The 21,113-nt window shown below is 43.7% G+C and overlaps 1 pseudogene; it reads right to left on the bottom strand.

Annotated features, from left to right (window-relative positions):
* Positions 1-20,868: 20,868 nt before the first annotated feature.
* Positions 20,869-20,986, bottom strand: LOC142146057 (5S ribosomal RNA; annotated as a pseudogene).
* Positions 20,987-21,113: the final 127 nt, after the last annotated feature.

Raw genomic sequence — 21,113 nt, 5'->3', positions numbered from 1 at the left:
CTATGCCATCAAAAAGATACTGAAATAATCCTGTAGGTGTCATATATAAAATTTGCCAAAAGCATACCTGGAATAGCTTGGCGCTTCTGCCCGCAGTGGAACAAGCAGGAGGTTCGGCATTCAAATGCCGGACTTCCTGTCAGTGGAACGCATGTGCGTTCCACTGACAGGAAATCCAGCATTTGAATTCCGAACTTCCTGCTTTCGGTGGAACGCACATGCGTTCCACTGCGGGCAGAAGCGCCAAGCTATTCCAGGTATTGAGGAATCGATTGTTGCTTGGGTATCGGACGGCTGCGCCCCCTTGGGCTTCCGCCCGGGGCGGCCGCACCGCCGTCGTTAGTGCTTTTCAATTCAAATGCACATGTGTGAATCTGGAAAACCATCTAGCTCATATAAAATGTGCCCAAGACTGGCCAGACAGCTATCACTCTGCTGCTCCGGTGATATTGTGTCAATTTTTTTTTATTTATTTTTACTGCTGTGAGCGCAATTGAGAATATCTTATGGTTGCATAAGATAATGTCTTGCTGTTCATCTTAGAATTGCCCCTAATGGTTCTCTTCAATATAGACTATTTCCTTATATCCCAACCACACCACAGAGCAGAGCAAGTTGGCCGTAGTGTTGACCGAGCTCTGTTTATAAATGATAAATTTCACTAAATGTACAAATACAGTAAAGAAAGTTGTGTGTGTAATGGTGAAGCAAATGTTGACCTTGAAGACTCCACTTTACACCTATCGGGACCAGAATTTTGGACATGCCATCTAAATGCAGGATTTCTGACTATAGTTCTTCAAAAAGGGCTGTTTTGTTTGAAAATTTGCTTTGTGCAAAAGTTTGCCACAATTTTGCTCAACTCTTATTCTCATCTCATTAATGAAGGACCTTGAATTGTAACAAGTAGTGATAGAAACCGTCTGCTTGTCTGACTGAAAATAAATAAATTAGGAGGGGTACCTATGACAGCTTCAGGAAACTGGGGTTCCAACTGTCCAAAATATACATTTATTAATAACTAAATAACTGGGGCACTTATTTTAGCATGTATTCATTGGAAGCACAATGTCTTATTTATTATTGAGTAAACCTTTTAAGAGTATATAAAATTTGCCAAAAGCATACCTGGAATAGCTTGGCGCTTCTGCCCGCAGTGGAACAAGCAGGAAGTTCGGCATTCAAATGCCGGACTTCCTGTCAGTGGAACGCATGTGCGTTCCACTGACAGGAAGTCCGGCATTTGAATTTCCGAACTTCCTGCTTTCGGTTCCACTGCGGGCAGAAGCGCCAAGCTATTCCAGGTATTGAGGAATCGATTGTTGCTTGGGTATCGGGCGGCTGCGCCCCCTTGGGCTTCCGCCCGGGCCGGTCGCACCGGCCGCACCGCCGTCGTTACGGCTCTGGCCTTTTCTAGGCAGTAGCTACATCTGAGATGTGAGAGGTGATGTGTGGAGAGACATTTGCGTGTAATTAAGGATGCAGCAGTGGGCCCCCTTGTAGGCAGCATGTCTGCCTCCACTCCCAGGATGTTGGGACCCCACAGTTGCCGCTATTTGCTCCAGTCCCGGCCCCCCAGGTGCCCGGCTCCTGGACAGAGATTAATTAATAAAGTCACAGTTCTGTCAATAGAGAGGAGCCAAAAGGAGACAGTAAGAAGATGCAGAGAGATAAGTAAACTCATACCAACTTTACAATGTTGGTATCCGGGAGGCTGCGGGGGAGGTGGACGCCATGGGGGGCGGGCCTCCAAAATCCGCATCATTTTGGACCCGCCCCCGTGATGTCATGACGCAAAACGCGTCATTTCACAGCGGGGGGCGGGGCCAAACGCCGCGATTCACCAGGAATCGCGGCGTTTGTGACCTAATTCTGCCCACTTCAATTGGAAATGGGCAGACGCGGGATTTTGCCACACTCGCCCGGGATTCCGGGAGACTCTCGCAAAATGCGGGAGTCTCCCGGACATTCCGGGAGAGTTGGCAAGTATGAGTAAACTGCTGCAGAGGCTAGATGGCAGCAGGGATGGGGGGGGGGGTGACTAGAGAATGGGGGAAGGTAAATGTTGGGTAGAGAATAATTTAAAAATGAACGTGGGGTGAGAGAAGGAAGAAGGGGGGCCCTGCCTGTTACATTTGTACTGGGCCCCGCAATTTCTGGTGGCAGCCCTGAGTACAAGTATTTTATATTGGTTGCATTTAGTAAAGGCAACCAATGCCAGGGCCCGGAAGAGAGAAACAGGAGTAGAAGAACATTTCTTGAGGAAATGTAAAGGGTGGGACTTTTAGTCCTTAACAGTGCACTTTAGTGATACAGAAAGATTAGCACCCATTAAATAATTAGCCCCCACATGCACTCTACAATTAAATAGCCTACCCCCCACACTATATTAAGATCCACCCTTCCCTCACATATTATATTAACATACTGCCCCCCCTCCCAAACACTATATTAATATAACACACATAGAGGGAAATTCAATTGCGCCGTTATTATGGTCATTTTAATCCTGATTTCTGCAAAAACCAGCGTTAAAGATTACCGTTTCAACACTAATAGTACGCAATATTACTGTAATATCAGTAATAATCAGGGTTGCCAACTCTGAAATGAAAAACAAGCCCAAAACAATCCCAAACAATCCTAAAAAGCCCAAAAAGCCAAAAATGAATTATGTTTTATTTATGATACAAATATCAAGATAATATTAAGAGTAATGTGATCTGCAGCAGTTTCTGCAGTTACAGTAACTGAAGATGAATATTCAGGAGTTTTAGCTGCACTTTAGGGGCTTGTTTTCTCTGTACACTACAATATATCCCTAGCTTTACACTATAATTACACACATCATGTTCTGTCTGGTCGCATATATGCTCTCCATATCTACTGTATACAACACAGACAGGGTCCCCCAAGGAAGCCAACGCTGAAGTTTACCTACCAACACCAGAGATCACACCCACGTAAGAGACCAGCAATGTCCTTACACTGACTAAAGCGTTATTATACACAAGGCAATAAAGTTTTCTGAAGAAAAAAAAAAATGTTGTGAAGCCCAAAAACCCGCAACCCGCGACCATCCCAATTCCGCTTGTTATAAGCGGAATTGGCAACTATGGTAATAATGCATGTATAATGCCCCCCCCCCTCTCTCTCTCCCTCTCCTAACCTCCCCTTTGTCTCCACCCCCCTCCTGTCCATGTGTGACTACCTCTTCCTGTCTTCCCTCTCCCTCTACACGGGACTAATTCCCCCTCAATCGTCCTCTCCCCTCCACATGTGAAAGCCTCTTCAGCGTGTGAAACCCCCCTCCCTGCCTTTCCTCTCCCTCCCCTCTGCATTTGACTGCCTCTCCTCTTCCAACTAATGGAGCTGACAGAACCCCCCTCCCCCTCACTTACTTAAGGTCTGTTCTCAGCTCCCCGCAGTGTTGGCTCTTCTGCACTGACAGCATGGTGACATCATCAGTGATGCTGCAGTAACAGGGAGCCGGCGTTTTTTTTTCATAGTCCTTTCATGGACCAGCCACCACACTAGCCCCTCCCCCCTCTCGCCCCCCCCCCCTCCCCCAACTCACGACACCCTCCCCTGACTCGCGGCACCCCCCCCCTCCCCCGACTCGCGGGGGGGCGGGTGCCGCGAGTCGGGGGAGGGGCCACAAATTTTTTTTAGATTTTTTTTTTCAAGATTTTTTTTTTTTACTATGTAACACAGAGGGGAAGGTAGCGGGCTTGCGCCCGGGGTGACGGCACCGCCCGCACCACCCTAGTTACGGTTCTGCCTCTCTTTACCTCTCCACATATCAAGTCTCTCCCTCTGTCTCCCCCGACCCCCACTTTGTGTACGGACAGGGGTCACTTAATGCTCTCTGTATTGGGTCACTAGAATGCCCTTTCTATTGTTTTGGGGGCAATGGAATATTCTCCAGGGCGACATTAAATACAATTACTGTGCAGCTCTCTTCCCTTTGACAGAGAGCTGAGGCAGAGCGTATATATATATATATATATATATATATATATATATATATATGTAGCGTGCATATATTTAATCCCTTAATATATCATTTTATTTCAATTGATATTTGATTAACATAATATATTACGTTTCTAACAATACAATATCCTATAAAGGGTCTTCTATAATATAGACATTCTATTGTTATTCCTTAATGTATTAAATTATATTAATTTAATCAAAATATTTTGTTATAAAATATAAATAAATAACAAATACAGGGCCTGAGTCATTAAGGAGAGCAAAGCAAGAAAAGGAGTAAATTTGATCCTGGACAAACCATGTTACAATGCAAGGGGTGCAAATTAGGTTATTATTTTGCATGTAAGGAAACTACTGGCTGTTTTTTCATGTAGCACACAAATTCTTGATAGCTTTATTTTTTACACTGAAATTTAAAGTTGACCTAGGACATGCCCTACCCCAACTATAAATCTGTCCCCACATTTTAAATCTACAGCCTCCCCCTCCCTCCAATGCAACATGGTTTTGCATAGGTGCAAAGTTACTCCTTTTTTATTGCTTTTCTCTCCTTAATGACTCAGGCCCATAGACTTTAGGCCAGATCTCCACTGGCATTCCTTTAGCGGTTTTTAATGCTAAAATATAAGTGTAACTGCATGTCAAATTAAACTAGCATTTGGAGAAATCAGTAGGTTTCCATTTTGCGTCTACCCATGCTAAACATATGTGGACAAAATAAAATGAGTTCCAAAAACCAAAACACTGTCACACCAGCAAATGCTAGTTATAATGGTAGCCAGTACAATCACACTAGAAATAATTGTTTACATGTGTGTTCACTAACGTTAACGGGCAAACGCAGGATTTTTAATGGGGGGGGGGTTTCCCAATTTTTCCCAAAATAATGATATAATATATATATATATATATATATATATATATATATATATATATTTAACCTACTGAAAGAGGCCACTGTCATCAGGGAATACCATTGCCATGAATTAATGTACTTGGTCTGCAACAGTGTTTAGGATTGTGGGGAATTTGGTGATATTGCCCTCATTAAGAATACTACAGAGTTATACTATGTTCGCTTTTTCCGCATTTTGGTACTGATCGGTGGAGATCTGGAGGACTACAAGTACAGCAAAGACTACTCCACTATCTCCTAAAGACCCATCGTTGTCTACCTCATGGTACGCATGTTATTGCTCCATTCCACGTTGTATATTTGATATATCACTTAGAGGCGCCCTGCTTGTTCTTCTGTTGACGCAATCCATTCCGTCCGGATTAACCATCTGGCGTCAGGCTATCGAGGTGGCCACTCTTACAAGAGTCAAGTGATCTTTTATGTACTGTGGATACGGGACTGATATTATTTGCTATACATTGTGTATATATATATATATATATATATATATATATATATATATATATATATATATATACATACCTCATCTTACTATTTTGAAGTGGTCACGCTGTGGTGATCAGCGCCAGATATATCTTTATTTGCTTATTATATATATATATATATATATATATATATATATATGTGCCATAAAAACAAATTTTAATAAAGAGTGGCCTTTAAAGAGAGAGAGATGTATACACTCAGTTATTGACCACAAACAAAAACAGTAACGAGTGCTTACTCCATAAGACAAATAATATATCAATAGTTCACAGTGAAAAAATTAATAGAAAAATACAAAAAAGAAAACGAGTAATACATTACTAAGCATTTCTTGCGCAACGATCGTTTCAGTTCCAATTGCTTTCATTAGGGGCAATGGTTCACCACTACTGCTAACAATTTATACCTTTCTCTGGCACCAAAAATCAGCAGTCTTAATTAGGTACTATCATATAGCAAATATTTAATATTTAATATCTAAATAAATACTATATGAAAATTAATGGTACATCTAACATATATAATCAAAAATATGAAAAATACAGACAACTGGCTAAATATCAGCCACTCATTACTCTGTGTCCATCACACTGTGCCCCTCATCTAACATATATACCATGTCCAGTGTCACTGGTACTCACCACCGTTCATATGTAATTTAGTAGTGAGCTCTCTTTTGTCAATTTAAATGTATGCAGCTCCTTAATTTTATCAATATAACAATGTCTGGTTAGGAGCACAAAACTATTTTTTTCTAACAGCACAGTTATTTATATACTATGAAATCTTTTATCAGTTGTATATTTGTATTTTATGTCTTATTTTTTAAATAAACAATTAACTATATCTAAATTATATACCATCCAATACCTTTTTCACAGGATTAATTAAACCTTTTCTCCTGTATCTATGTTGCCCAAAGTGTCTTATTGTTAATTTTGCAATGATTCAATATGTAAGGTCAAACATAGCATTTAATACAAGCTTCAATATCACATATTCATATCATTGGCAGTTAACTTATAAAACAATATGTGCAACCTAGTAATTAAAATGCGATGTTTGTTATTTAAGTAATATATATACTTTTAAATGTTGGTATATCAGTGATTCCTTGCATTTAAAAAGGCAGTCAATGATTGTAGGTCTTTTGCAGAGTAATTGCAGCAGAGCGTCGACACAACAGCAAACAGAACAATAAATCCACTTTCCTATTACACTAGTGTGTTTCCTTACCCTGTCACGTCCATGCTGAGCTTGCTTGCAGAGATCTTACAGCGTGCACTCGCCACTGTTCAGCAGCAGAAGTTTCACATGTTCATTTGTGGGAGGAGCTAATGCGGCTGCGCATGCGCAGCAGCTCTATTTCGGCACTGATAGAATATACATCAGCCGCGATAAACATCCGCGGTGCTGTACATCGGGCTCATACATGCTTTGTCCATTTGTTGTCTGTGGAGGGGGGGTGTTTCCAGGGAACTGGAAACCCCCCTGCGAGCACGCCTGGTTAGGAAATGGTCATCTGGTCAGGGTGCCCTGAGGACATTGAGCTCTCCTAATCATTTTGAAAAGTTGGCTCTTATGGCTACATGTGCTCCATCCATCTGCTCACATGTTGAGGAGCTAATAACAGTGTAAACAAGCTGTCGGCGACAGCTAGGCCAGTGGCAGCTAAGTGGGGTTGTGCTCCTCAATGAAATCTGAGAGTGCTGCCCGTATAAATGACAAGTATCGAGAAAAGTATAGACAAGGTTGGTGATCCTAAGGCAAATGGTGATGATGATGAAGTTGCACACCCCTAGAGGCGGGTGTTGAGAGGATCGAACCTGGTCCCTGGATGCTCCTCTTTCGGTCACAGCACGGAAGAGGGGCGGAGAACTCTTGAGTCCACAATACAAGTAAGACACTGAATGAAGGAAGTGATGTCAGATTTATTATGAAGGAACAATACGTCACTAAGAATCTGTCTGGACATAGAATGATTAGCAACACGTACAATCTGAAAACAGTGTTCACAGGCCTGAGCTAATAGAGGAGTCAGTTACTGTACTTTATAATGCATTTAACTTGGCTGTGGCTATAGGCAACACTATTGGGCCTTATTTTCAGAATAACAAAGACAATAACAAAATTCCTATATGTCACTACTTCTATAATGTAAACAATTTGGTTACAACTATGCTTCACAATACTCTGAGTACCTTTTGATAACCGTCACAGGGCCAGAGACTACAGCGTTCTGCACTGTGGCCGTTAATACTCTAACCCGGGAGTATGTGAGGTCACATAAACTGTCTAAGAATACAGTAATACAGTTCTAGTCCATAATACAATAAAGAACATTCATTTCAAACAATACACCACAAGCAAATAATATCGCAGTCAATGAATCCCCTTTAAAGAAGTTCATCCTCAGCAAAACTAATTAGCATAAATGTCTTCACTGACCAGACTTTTGTAAGTGTATCCTTGCAACCGGACAGGAGGCACTTGCAATTATGAGACTCAGGTTTGACTGAGTGCCCTGTGAATAATTATAATAGGAGTCTTGTAACTTCTGTACAGCGATCAAAAACAGAAATTACTGTCTCGGGTACACAATGCAGTGTATTGCCAGGGCTATTATCACTGTGCTTTAATTTGATCCTGCAGGAGAAATTCAGAAGGTTTGCAGTTCTTTTTCTAGCATATTCAGGTTATGATGGGTTAAAGGATGCTCCCCACACCAGGGGTTACTTCAGAGTAGGCACTGGTGATTCAGTCTGTAATTCAGTTATAAATGGGGTCATATGCTGCAGGTATGTATTGGGAGGTTGGGTAATGTACTCCACTTGTTAAGCAAATGTCTCTGTAAATACACAATCAATTTGATTACACTGACCTGTTTTCTGTTTTGTAGATAATTTTCAGCTCCAATCTGACTCACCAGTGTCAGCTCATGTCTTCAAGTCTTTGCACCTACTGTGTTCTGGCTGGCAACACACCTCAGCTCTCTGTAGCAGTCTGACTCTCGGCAGCAACACTGGCCTCACTTTTCCACACAACAGCATCCAGAAAAACGTTTCTCTTTTCACAATTTTTCCTCAGTCCTCACTGACTCTCTGAGGCTCCTCTTCTCAATGGTTTCTGTCTCAAAAACCTTGGAACTATTCAGCAGCTTCACAACCTGGGTTTTCCCAGGGGTCCTAGTGTCTCTCCTGTATCACGCTGTGACACAGTCCTGTTTCACAGGGTCATAGTGCCCAGCGGTTTCTGGGTATCACACAAGAGTTATTAGGAAACTACTGAATAAAGTAAAAAGGGGAGAGTATTAAATCAGAATCTGAGGAAAAAGAGACAGTTTCGGGGGAATAACTGAAAAATCTGTTGCAGAGACATTGGTACTGTCAGTTATTCTTCTGAGGGAAGTTGCATCTTTGTGATTAATGTAAGATGCCCGTTATTTGTAATAGAGTATCATCTTCTTATAGTGTTAATTAAATGAATATATTTGGGCACTAAATTACTCAAAGATTGATTTGTTAGTATTGATTGATCTTTTTTTTAAAAAAAAGCTGGAGACAGTATCTCTGCAGAACTCCACTAGAACCTCTTCACAATTATGTTGAAAAAATGCTTTATTTTACCCAAACTTCCACTCAAACCAAGTATTTGTTAATTGGAGACTACCTATCTCCAATTTGTGCCTGAAGAAACCCTATGGAAGGGCGCACATTTTTTTTTGTGGACCCCAACTTCCTAGAGAATCCAGCCCAGTGCTGACCAACCTGGGGCTGGTTGTCATCATAGCAGGGGACCTGCTGCTGCGGGTTTCTGCTGTTATGGTGCCACCAGCCCCGGCTGGCTAAGCCTAGGGCTGGTTGGCTGAGAGTCGGGGGTACCCCACACTGTTTGTCCCACCGATTTTCCTCCTACCAGCACTAGGCTGGCAGTACTAGGGTTGATATGACTGGGGGGGTATGCTTTTTTTATTTTATTTTTAACATTTACTTATTTATTTCAAGTACAGCTTGTAAGGATCTGTAAAAGTGGAACTTAGGAGAAAGTAATTTAAGTGAGAAGCTGGTTCTTATGATTGACTATAGGAGGGACACCAGTAATAAATTACATAGGGGTCTATTTAATAAGTGGTGAGGATCCAAAACGCAGAGGAAAATGCAGGATTTCTATATGGGGATTTCCAAATGCTTGCATGGGAATTACTACTTAATAAGTATCACAGCAACACTTATTCCACCACAATACCTGTTTATTGCCGTCTCTAGATGGCAACAACAGTAATACCAATAAAAAGATGCATTATATTGTGAATAAAGCATTTTTTTAATCAATTAAGATTTTTAAAATATTTTCTATTATTTTTTATTATATTTACAATTGTAATATATTTGTATAACTTAAAAATAAAAATTAAGGTCCTTGTGGGTTAGCGTTCCTTCAAGCTCAACATTATGCTAAGAGTCTTATTACTTTCTTTTCAGACACTGATTGGGACAACCCGTTTGATACCCTCTTAAACTCATGCCCACCTAAACAAAAATCCATACCAGGCCACTATAGGCTTTTGAGAAACGAATTAGACTATTCTTTTGTCCGCACTGGTCTTACACAATGGTTACAGCAATTTATGCACTAAAGTAATGAAATCTTGCTTAAAAACCTTAACAATTCTGTCAGACTACTCCCGGCCTCTATATTTGTGGAGATGTTTCTTAGTATAATCCATAAGGGTTATATATCCCCACATCGAAGATTAGCTATGGCATTGTCGGACAATGAAAAGTGTCCCAAGTGTGGGGTGGAGGGTGCAGACCAATTTCATTGTTTTTGGGGTTGTCCGGTCGTCAGGATTTTCTGGATCCGCGTGTGGAGATTTGCTAGGGCAGAATTTTCTTCCATTCACACCAGAATGGGCTATTTTGGGCATCCTGCCGCCAATACATGGACCGCTAAAGGAAGTTAAAAAATGCTTCGGCTGTTGCAAGAAAATGCATTCTCCACATGTGCATTCAGGGCTCCCCCCCACACTCTTGACCTTTTTAAGGAGAAATTATTCTTTGTTATGAGAATGGACTGGCTGGAAGCCTCCCTACAAAAAACAAAACTCACAGGTAGATATTTTTGAGACTTGGGATAGTTTTATTACACCTTGTCTATTCCTTTGAACAACTGCAGAAATGCTTTTGCCAAACTCCTTAGTATGTGTTATCATTTTGATGCCTTAGTCAGTATTAGCACAGGCTTACCTAGGGCGCGGAGTCTAACGGCCTTCCGGTCTTCACCAAGAACCACCGCAAGGTAGTGTGGACTTTGCTGCCGAAGAACCGCAGGTCGCGGCCCCCAGATTAGCCTACTGACGTAAGGGAGAAAGTTCTAAGTGATGGCAGGCAGACAAGCTGTCACAGACGTGACCTTAGTACCTGCAAGTATTGGCACTACTACACCAGGAGGCGCGGAGTCTAACACGCCGCTGGTGTTCACCAGGGACCCCCGCAAGGAAGTTTGGACTTAGCGGCAACGATGTGCAGGTCGCGGCCCTCCCAGGTAGCTACTTGCGAGATATAGAGAAACACGTAGTCAAACAGGCAGAGTCAGGAACCAACCGGGCAGATGAGGTACCGAATCAGGAGACAGAGAATGGTCAGCAGGCCGAGGTCAAAACCAGAATATCAGGATGGAACAAAGGGAGAATCCGAAAGCGAGGTCAGGAAGCCGGGTCAAACACAGGAGACAAGAACACTATACAGGAATGCTGGAGACTAGATAAACCAGTTGCTCTGGCACCCTAATGGTGTCAGAGCAGGCCTTAAATAGGAAGCAGTAACTCCTCATTGGTGGGCAGTGGATCGGCGGTCAGCTGTTCTGACCGCCGACAGGAAACTGAAAAGCGCGTCCCGTTGCTATGGCGATGGGCACGCCTGCGCACCATGTCGCCGGAAGATGCGTCCCCGTTGCTTAGCAACGGGGCGTTCAGAAGACGGACGTCCGTCCCTGCCCGAGGAGGAGGCGCAGGGACGGCGTCTGACACAAGCAATATGACAAAGCGGTGCAAGTAGAGGCACTAACCGTTAATTCCAGGTGTTGTAGGTCTGGAACAGTAACCGGTAGATGCACGGAGCCAATGGGTGCGTGGCAGGATATGGGTACAAAGACACGACCGGGTCGGTACACAGCTGATATCAGGTATACGGTGCCAGAGGGAGATCCAGAGACTAGTTGGTAACACAGCCGAGTCGGTACACAGGAGGTATCAGGTATACGGTGCCAGAGGGAGATCCAGAGAGTAGTTGGTAACACAGCCGGGTCAGTACACAGGAGATAGTCCAGTTCGTGGTGCCAGGGATAAGCCAAAGAATAGTCAGGTCACAGCCAGGTTGGTACACAGGAGTAGGAGGAATAGAGGGATACACAGGGAGCAGGTTCACAGGAGTCAGGAACACAGGAACTGTTAGCCAGGAACAGGAAACACATTGCTCTGACACAGGCAGCGTGTCAGAGCAGAGAAGATATAGCTGTTTGAATTCCCCGCCCAGGAGTCACATGATCGGCAGCAGGAAGAACCCGGAAGTGCGGCGGCGCCATCAGGAGAAGCGCTGCATGGATCAGATACCGCAGCCAGACCACGCTGACAGCGCAGCGGAACGGGGATCAGGTAAGCTCATAACAGTACCCCCCCCCTTCAGGGGTGGCCTCCGGACAACCTATAAGGCTTTTGAGGGAACTTGGTATGGAATTTCTTCAACAAACTCGGAGCATGAAGGTCTCGTGCAGGAATCCAAGAACGCTCTTCAGGACCGTAACCTTTTCAGTCAACCAGGAACTGCAAGGAACCTCTGGAAATCCGAGAATCTAGAATCTCCTTCACCTCAAATTCCTGATCTAGCGCAGAAATAGCAGCAGGAGGTTTTCTTGAAGAGAAGAATTTGTTAATAACAAGTGGTTTGAGAAGGGAAATGTGGAAAACATTGGGAATCCTCAAGGTAGGAGGTAATTTTAATCTAAAGGCCACCGGATTAATGACCTCTATGATCTTGAAGGGACCAATAAATCGGGGAGCGAATTTCCTAGAAGGGACCAACAAGCGAAGATTATTCGTAGACAACCATACTTTGTCACCAGGAGTAAGTAGTGAAGATGGTCTTCTTCTTTTGTCAAATGCTCTTTTACTGATGGCAGAGGTGTGAAGTAATTTGCGTTTGATAAGATCCCACCTAGCCGAGAAGTCCGATAGAAGGGAATCAACTGCAGGAACTCCAGAAGCGGTTAACTCTTTGAAGGGTGGAACTTTAGGATGAAATCCCTGAAGAGCAAAAAAGGGAGAAGTGGAGGTAGAATCGTGTGAATTATTATTGTGAGCGAATTCTGCCCAAGGTAATAAATCAACCCAATCATCATGTTTAGCTGAAATAAAACATCTGAGGAATTTCTCCAATTCTTGATTCGTCGTTTCAGTGAGACCATCACTTTGAGGATGATATGCAGAAGAGAAATTTAACTTAATTTCACAAAGACGAGAAAAGGCCCTCCAAAATCTTGCCACGAACTGAGTTCCTCGATCAGAAACGATAATATCTGGACAGCCATGTAGGCGGAAAATCTCTTTAATGAAGAGTTGAGCGAGAACAGGAGCAGAAGGGAGACCTTTTAATGCCACAAAATGAGCGGCTCGGGAAAGGCGATCAGTGACCACCCACACTACTGAGAACCCTCTGGAGGAGGGTAAATCTGTGATAAAATCCATGGAAAGATGACTCCAAGGTCGATCCGGAATTGGCAGAGGCTGCAGCAGACCGTATGGAGCTTGACGAGGGACTTTATTCTGAGCACAAATGGAACACGCCGTCACAAACTGTCGAACGTCCAAACGGATAGACGGCCACCAATAACTACGGGAGATAAATTCCAAGGTCTTCTTTATACCGGCATGACCAGAAAAACGGGAGGCATGAGCCCATTTAAGGAGTTTAGTTTGGAGATGTGGAGGAACCAAAGTCTTCCCGTGAGGAATAATTAAACGAGTAGGAGTAGTAGCCAAAATACATTCTGGATCTAGAATAGATCTAACACCCTCTTCTTCGGTATCCATAGAATCAAAGGAACGAGAAAGAGCATCAGCCTTCTTGTTCTTGGACCCTGGTCTGAAGGTAATGATCATATCGAATCGGGAAAAAAATAAAGACCATCTGGCCTGACGGGGATTGAGGCAAGATGCAGTTTGTAAATATAGCAGGTTCTTGTGATCCGTAAAAATAGTAACAGGAAATCTGGCTCCCTCCAAATGATGTCTCCAAGCTTCCAAGGCCAATTTGATAGCAAGTAGTTCTCTGTCTCCAATGCCGTAGTTTTTTTCGGTGGGCGAAAATTTACGAGAAAAGAAGCCACAGGGAGAAAATTTTCCAGTAGAATTCTGAGACAAGATAGCTCCCACTCCAGCGGAGGATGCGTCAACTTCGAGAAAAAAGGGGAAGGAAGAATCTGGCTGTTGAAGAATAGGTGCCGATATGAAGGCTTCTTTAAGATACTTGAAGGCCTCTACCGCCTCTGGTGGCCAGGTTTTAGCGTTGGCAGATTTCTTGGTCAAGGAAGTGATGGGTGCAATAACAGACGAAAACCCCTTGATAAAGTGGCGGTAATAATTAGAAAACCCAATGAAACGCTGGATGGCCTTAAGTCCAACCGGTTGGGGCCAGTCAGAAATTGCCTTTAATTTCTCAGGGTCCATACCTAATCCGGAGCCAGAAACCACGTGACCAAGAAAAGGAAGATGCGTTTTTTCAAAGACACACTTGTCCAAATTACAGTACAGATGATGTGACCGAAGGCGTTGAAGAACCAAGGAGACATGATGGCGATGAGTAATAATATCAGGTGAAAAAATTAGAATATCGTCTAGATAAATGACAACAAATTGATACAGGAAATCCTGAAAAACTTCGTTAATGAAATTTTGAAAAACCGCAGGAGCGTTACAAAGTCCAAATGGCATGACAAGATACTCAAAATGCCCATGGTGCGTATTGCACGCCGTCTTCCATTCGTCCCCTTGTTTAATATGGATAAGGTTGTAGGCCCCTTTCAAATCAAGTTTAGAAAAAATTGAAGCTCCCTTGATCCTATCAAAGAGTTCAGAGATCAATGGTAAGGGATACCTATTCTTTTTCGTCATGGCGTTGAGGCCACGGTAGTCTATACAAGGACGCAATCCGCCGTCCTTCTATTTTACGAAAAAGAAACCTGCTACTGCTGGTGACGAAGATTTACGGATAAAACCCCTGTTTAAATTCTCCTTAATATATAGGGACATAGCATCTGATTCAGGTAGAGACAATGGAAATACACGTCCTCTGGGTGGTATCTTATCCGGCAACAATTCAATGGTCCAATCCCAAGGTCTATGTGGGGGTAACTTGGAAGCCTCCTTTTCACAAAAGACGTCAGAATATGAATGATATTGAGGAATACCGGAGGATGTGGAAAGACAGCCCATAGCGGGTCTATGAATCCTGGGAAGACATCGGGAATGACACTCTGAACCCCATGCAAGGACTTCCGGTTTCTGCCAATCTAAAGTGGGGGAGTGAAGTCTGAGCCAAGGTAAGCCTAAGATCAAAGGGTTGATAGCCTCTGGAATGACTAGGAAGGAGATTTCCTCAGTGTGTAAGGCTCCAATGCGTAGAGAAATGTTGACAGTTCTGTTCTTAATGGATCCTCCAATGATACGGCTGCCATCTATAGCTGTAATAGCAATAGGTGGATCTAAGGGTTGCCTAGGCAATGACAACCTCTCTACAATGTCAGCTCGTAGAAAGTTCCCCGCTGCACCGGAGTCAATAAGCGCGGGAAGAGACAATTGTTTATCAGTATATTGCAGAAGAACTTGAATAGAAAAACTAGAATCCACAGGAGAGAGAATGTTCATACCTAACTTAGCCTCTCCGTCATCAGTTAGGTCCGGTCGTTTCCCGGTCGCTTCCCACATTGACTCAGGACATGACCGGGTTCCCCGCAATAGAGGCATAAACGATTCTTGAACCGCCTCTCTCTTTCCTCCTGGGATAAACGTGCTCTTCCCAGCTGCATAGGCTCCTCCTCAGGTGTAATAGGACTCTGCAAGCGAGGAGCCAAACGGAAAGTAGATCGACGGGAACTCTCTCTCTCCTGAGTGCGTTCACGGAAACGTATATCAATCTGGTTACAGAGAGAGATCAATTCATCCAGGGTAGTGGGTAACTCTGGGGCCGCTAGCTCGTCCTTAATACGAACGGACAAGCCTTGCCAAAATGTGGCCACTAAAGCTTCATTGTTCCAACGAAGTTCGGCCGCCATAGTGCGAAATTGAAGGGCGTACTGGCCCAGAGTAAGGGTACCCTGGCGCAGACGGAGGAGTCCTGAAGCTGCACTGGAGACTCGTCCGGGTTCATCGAAGTTGCGTCTGAAGGTTTCCAGGAAAGTGGCACAATTATGGAGGATGGGGTCATCATGTTCCCAGAGAGGAGAAGCCCAGGCAAGCGCTTGACCAGACAATAAGGAAATTATATAAACGACTTAAGTTTTCTGTGTAGGAAAGTTTCCAGGCTGAAGTTCCCTAACCCTCGGCATTCCTTAGGATCCCCATTGAACCTGGGCGGGGAATTCAAACAGCTATATCTTCTCTGCTCTGACACACTGCCTGTGTCAGAGCAATGTGTTTCCAGTTCCTGGCTAACAGTTCCTGTGTTCCTGACTCCTGTAAACCTGCTCCCTGTGTATCCCTCTATTCCTCCTACTCCTGTGTACCAACCTGGCTGTGACCTGACTATTCTTTGGCTTATCCCTGGCACCACGAACTGGACTATCTCCTGTGTACCGACCCGGCTGTGTTACCAACTACTCTCTGGATCTCCCTCTGGCACCGTATACCTGATACCTCCTGTGTACCGACTCGGCTGTGTTACCAACTAGTCTCTGGATCTCCCTCTGGCACCGTATACCTGATATCACCTGTGTACCGACCCGGTCGTGTCTCTGGACCCATATCCTGCCACGCACCCATTGGCTCCGTGCATCTACCGGTTACTGTTCCAGACCTACAACACCTGGAATTAACGGTTAGTGCCTGTACTTGCACCGCTTTGTCATATTGCTTGTCTGCCTGCCATCACTTAGAACTTTCTCCCTTACGTCAGTAGGCTAATCTGGGGGCCGCGACCTGCGTTTCTTCGGCAGCAAAGTCCACACTACCTTGCGGTGGTTCTTGGTGAAGACCGGAAGGCCGTTAGACTCCGCGCCCTAGGTAAGCCTGTGCTAATACTAACTAAGGCATCAAAATCGTAACAGTTTGCTCTGACACAGGCAGCGTGTCAGAGCAGAGAAGATATAGCTGTTTGAATTCCCCGCCCAGGAGTCACATGATCGGCTGCAGGAAGAACCCGGAAGTGCGGCGGCGCCATCAGGAGAAGCGCTGCACGGATCAGATACCGCAGCCAGACCATGCTGACAGCGCAGCGGAACGGGGATCAGGTAAGCTCATAACAGTATGAGACGAGAATATATTTGCAGGCTCCACCCATCTCTCAGTGACTGATCTCTCAGAACCCCGATGTCACACGACGCTTATTCGGCTTCCACAAAGACTAAGACACCTGTGCCTCATTAGCAGCCCTCAAACCCTTAGTCTGATCTGCACATGTGCAGACTGAGCACCTGTCTGTTGCTGGCATGATTCCTATTGGTCTCAGGTTCTGTCTCTAAACTTGAAAAGGCACCTCCTCCCATTCCTCTGGGCCTGTTCATCAAGTTACCTGGCTGTTTAGGTTCCTACCTATTCTGTGTGCTCTCACCTGGATCGTCAGTGCCTCTGCTGTGTTGCTGTTCAAAGGCTATACTGCTCACCTGGATCGTCAGTACCTCTGCTGTGTTGCTGTTCAAAGGCTATACTGCTCAGACTGCACTTACCTCTGCTGTGTGCTGTTCAAAGGCTATACTGCTCAAACTACATCTCCATGGACTGCACCACTCAAGATCATCTACTCCACATTTGTCTCGGTGGCTCAGTGGTTATTACAGGTCGTATCATCTGAGCTGCTTGCTCTTACCCACTCCACTTTGTTGCTGGACTGTTACTTGTACCTCCTGTATCGTGCTGCCTCATTGTGGTCTCATATACCTGCTGCATTACCATCTCCACTTTGTTGCTGGACTGTTACTTGTACCTCCTGTATCGTGCTGCCTCATTGTGGTCTCATATACCTGCTGCGTTACCATCTCCACTTTGTTGCTGGACTGTTCCTGCTATCGCTATATTTGAATACACTGATTATACTGCTATATTGTATGCACTCATACTGCATTGCTGGTGGTACTGCTCACCCTGTTCCTATGTTCCTTGTGCTAAATTACCAAGACTTTCTGTGATCATTCAAGCATCATTAAATCGCTAATTGTACCTTATCCTGCATCTGTTGTCTATTCGCTGTCTGGGTATAGAACTGACATTACCAGTGTGCCTACTTCACACCAGTTACTATCACTCCCCCAAGAGTCCAGAATACCAAACTGTGACAGTATGAACAGGCCATAATGGACTCCCCTGGGGAACCGTTGCCTAAACAGACTCTGTGGCTGTTACTCCATAGGGTAGAACAACAGGATGAATGTCAACGCCAACTCCTACAATGCTTCCAGGCATTGGCCTCCAGAGTGGACTCTATTCAATCCGCTATACCCACACTTCTTCCGCTTGTTCCTGCACCAGAACCTCCTGTACCTGAGTTATCCAGTAATTCTAATGTCACCCTCCGGATTCCCTCCCCTGCTAAGTTTGATGGTGATCCGAAAGTCTGTAGAGGTTGGTTTCCTCATTCAGTGTTCGATCCAATTCGAATTGCAACCTCAGAATTTTCCCACTCACAGGGCAAAAGTTGCTTACTTAATATCTTTATTGTCTGGCCAGGCCTTGGCCTGGGCCTCTCCTCTCTGGGAGCGTGATGATTCTCTCCTATCTGATAGTACTGCCTTCATAGCCACATTCCGGAAAATATTTGATGAACCCGGTCGAGTTACCTCTGCAGCCTCAAGTATCCTTAGACTCCGCCAGGGGTCACGTTCGGTGGCACAATATGTTATCTCATTTCACATCTTGTCATCTGAATTTTGTTGGAATAATGACGCTTTGGTGGCTACCTTTTGACACGGCTTATCGGATAAGATCAAGGATGCCCTTGCCTCCCAGGAACTACCCGCTACTTTAGATGCTTTAATTTCTTTGTGTAACAGAGTGGATCTACATTTCAGAGAGAGAGCTGCTGAGAAGGATAATCCTCATCGTTCTTTACCTAGGACATTGGCTCGCTATCCTCCCCCACCTCTTGAGGAGGAACCGATGCTATTGGGACGGTCACGTTTGACTCTGGAGGAGCGCGACCGAAGATTTAAAAATAAATTGTGTATATACTGTGCCGACCCAGGGCATATCCTTAACAAGTGTCCCAAGAAATCTGGAACATACCAAAGCCTGATTTGTTCTGGGGAAGTCAAATTAGGCAATATTAAATCTTCTCCTCAATCATCATTACCTACAGTATGTTCATTTCCAGTCATATTACATGGTCCTTCAGGCCTTATTCATTCTCATGCCTTATTGGATTCTGGAGCTGCTGGGAATTTTATCTCCTCTTCTCTTGTGTCTCAGGGGTCCTTGACCACATCCTTCCTAGAGCATCCTGTATCTATTTCTGCAATTGATGGATCTCGTATCTCCAATGGTCTCGTTAAGAAATGCACTCAGCCTATTCTTCTACAAATAGAAGCATTACATAAGGAGATGATATCCTTTCATGTTTTACCCTCTTCTACCAGTCCTATCATTCTGGGACTACCATGGCTCCAACAACACTCTCCTCAGATGGATTGGACCACTTCTCAAGTTCTATCTTGGAGTTCAAACTGTTTTAAATATAACTAGGAAGGATCGCGCTCTCTATAATGTTTAGACAAGAGCTGCACCAGCTGAGGGTATCCCTCCCTCCAGAAACAGTACTAAAATAAAACAATTAGCTGAGCGCTCATTGACTAGGGTATTCTATCTATTAATGTAGGATAATGCCCATGCGACCATGAATTATAAGTGACACAATTTAATGACATAAAACAAGATACAAAAATGGTCAGAATTCCCTAAAAGGGGTAAAAACACAATCAAAAGCACACATTAACAGCAACCGTTAGGTCTAGAATGAGGATATGTGGAATTACATGAAGGACATTAAAAGGGATAAAAACAATACATTTCAAAGATAAACAATATGTTGTGTCCGTTAAAAAAGAGAGAGAGCCTCCAGAAAGTCTCATACATGAGACTAATTAAGTCATACCAATAATCAGTCCAAAATGGGTTATTAAAAACTATGCAGACCGGACCCGTAATTTGCCAAGTGCAGGACAAGGGTCTAGAGTATGTCCTCCTCAATAAGTGTCCAAAGGGTATATAATGTAAAAATAAAACGATGATCCGTATTGTGGAATCAGAGAAAGTATACTTGCTGTTATAGTCTCTTTGAGGTCTAGCCGCGCGGCGGGGAGGATAATCAACCTCCTCGTGGTGTATATTGCAGGGGTGCAGACTAAACGTCTGTTTGGAATGCCAAGGTAGGTGTCGCTAGTGCTGACGTCGAAAAGGGGCGTGTCCCAACGCGTTTCGTCCTGTCCGGACTTTCTCAAGGGTTTGGTGTATGATTGTGATGAGCTGGTTTATAAAGAATATGAATGGAAGTGATTGGTTGACCGGAATGTCAAGCATACTAATGATGTAATGATTTCAACTGGAGGCTCATATTGTAAATACAAAAGTTTGCGGACACCACGCATGGGTCTAGTCTAATAGAAACCACATTTTAAAAAACAAAAAATATATATATATATAGCTCGCACATTAAAACATCCAATTTAAGATGGTATATACATGTATATATAAATGGAATAGTGGAAAGATTCCTATGAATGGATCCACGATTAATACAAATGGATATAACATGATGATGATACATACAGTAAGAATAAATCTGCAAATGCATATATATAATATTAGGGAGAAAGTCATATAATCACACCTAATTGACATGCAAGTTAAAAAAAATATATAGATGACATGATGTGTAATATATCACAGTTGTCTCTCATGATTTTACATTGAATAGATAAACAACACTGCAGTCAATCCAAAAAGTGGACTGCCTGACTATATATAAATAGAATTAAAGGGGATATTGGTAAATCAGAAGTAACCAGCTGGATTTATGAATCATAGCCAACTGTATGGAAAGAATAATGACAGTTAAGATAAAGATTATGTAATAATAAATAAATAAATAACCAACTGATTTTATATTAATATTTAGGCAATACAGGTGTGACAGATTGGTATCGGTATGTTACATTCCTTGGTTGGTCGCACAAGGGCAGAACACACATCCAAGTTAGGGATACAATACCTACAGTACCAGGTATTCGCAGGTAGTCCCCTATCCTGCTACTTACCTGGCCCTCTCTGCTTCGCTTCCAAGGTCGAATGAGATTGGGCATAGCCAGAGAGGTATGGCTGTAGGTACACCATACTCACCTTCTAGGGTTGTCTGTCCGCGGCGCCAACCACTACAACGGAATATGTAAACATAGCCATACTCCAAACATGTCTATTGCGCTATAGAGATAAGTCAAACTCCATGTTTAGGCC

Source organism: Mixophyes fleayi, chromosome 3 (assembly GCF_038048845.1).
Source record: "Mixophyes fleayi isolate aMixFle1 chromosome 3, aMixFle1.hap1, whole genome shotgun sequence".
Lineage (NCBI taxonomy): Eukaryota > Metazoa > Chordata > Amphibia > Anura > Limnodynastidae > Mixophyes > Mixophyes fleayi.
This window is presented reverse-complemented; position numbering and strand designations above follow the sequence as displayed.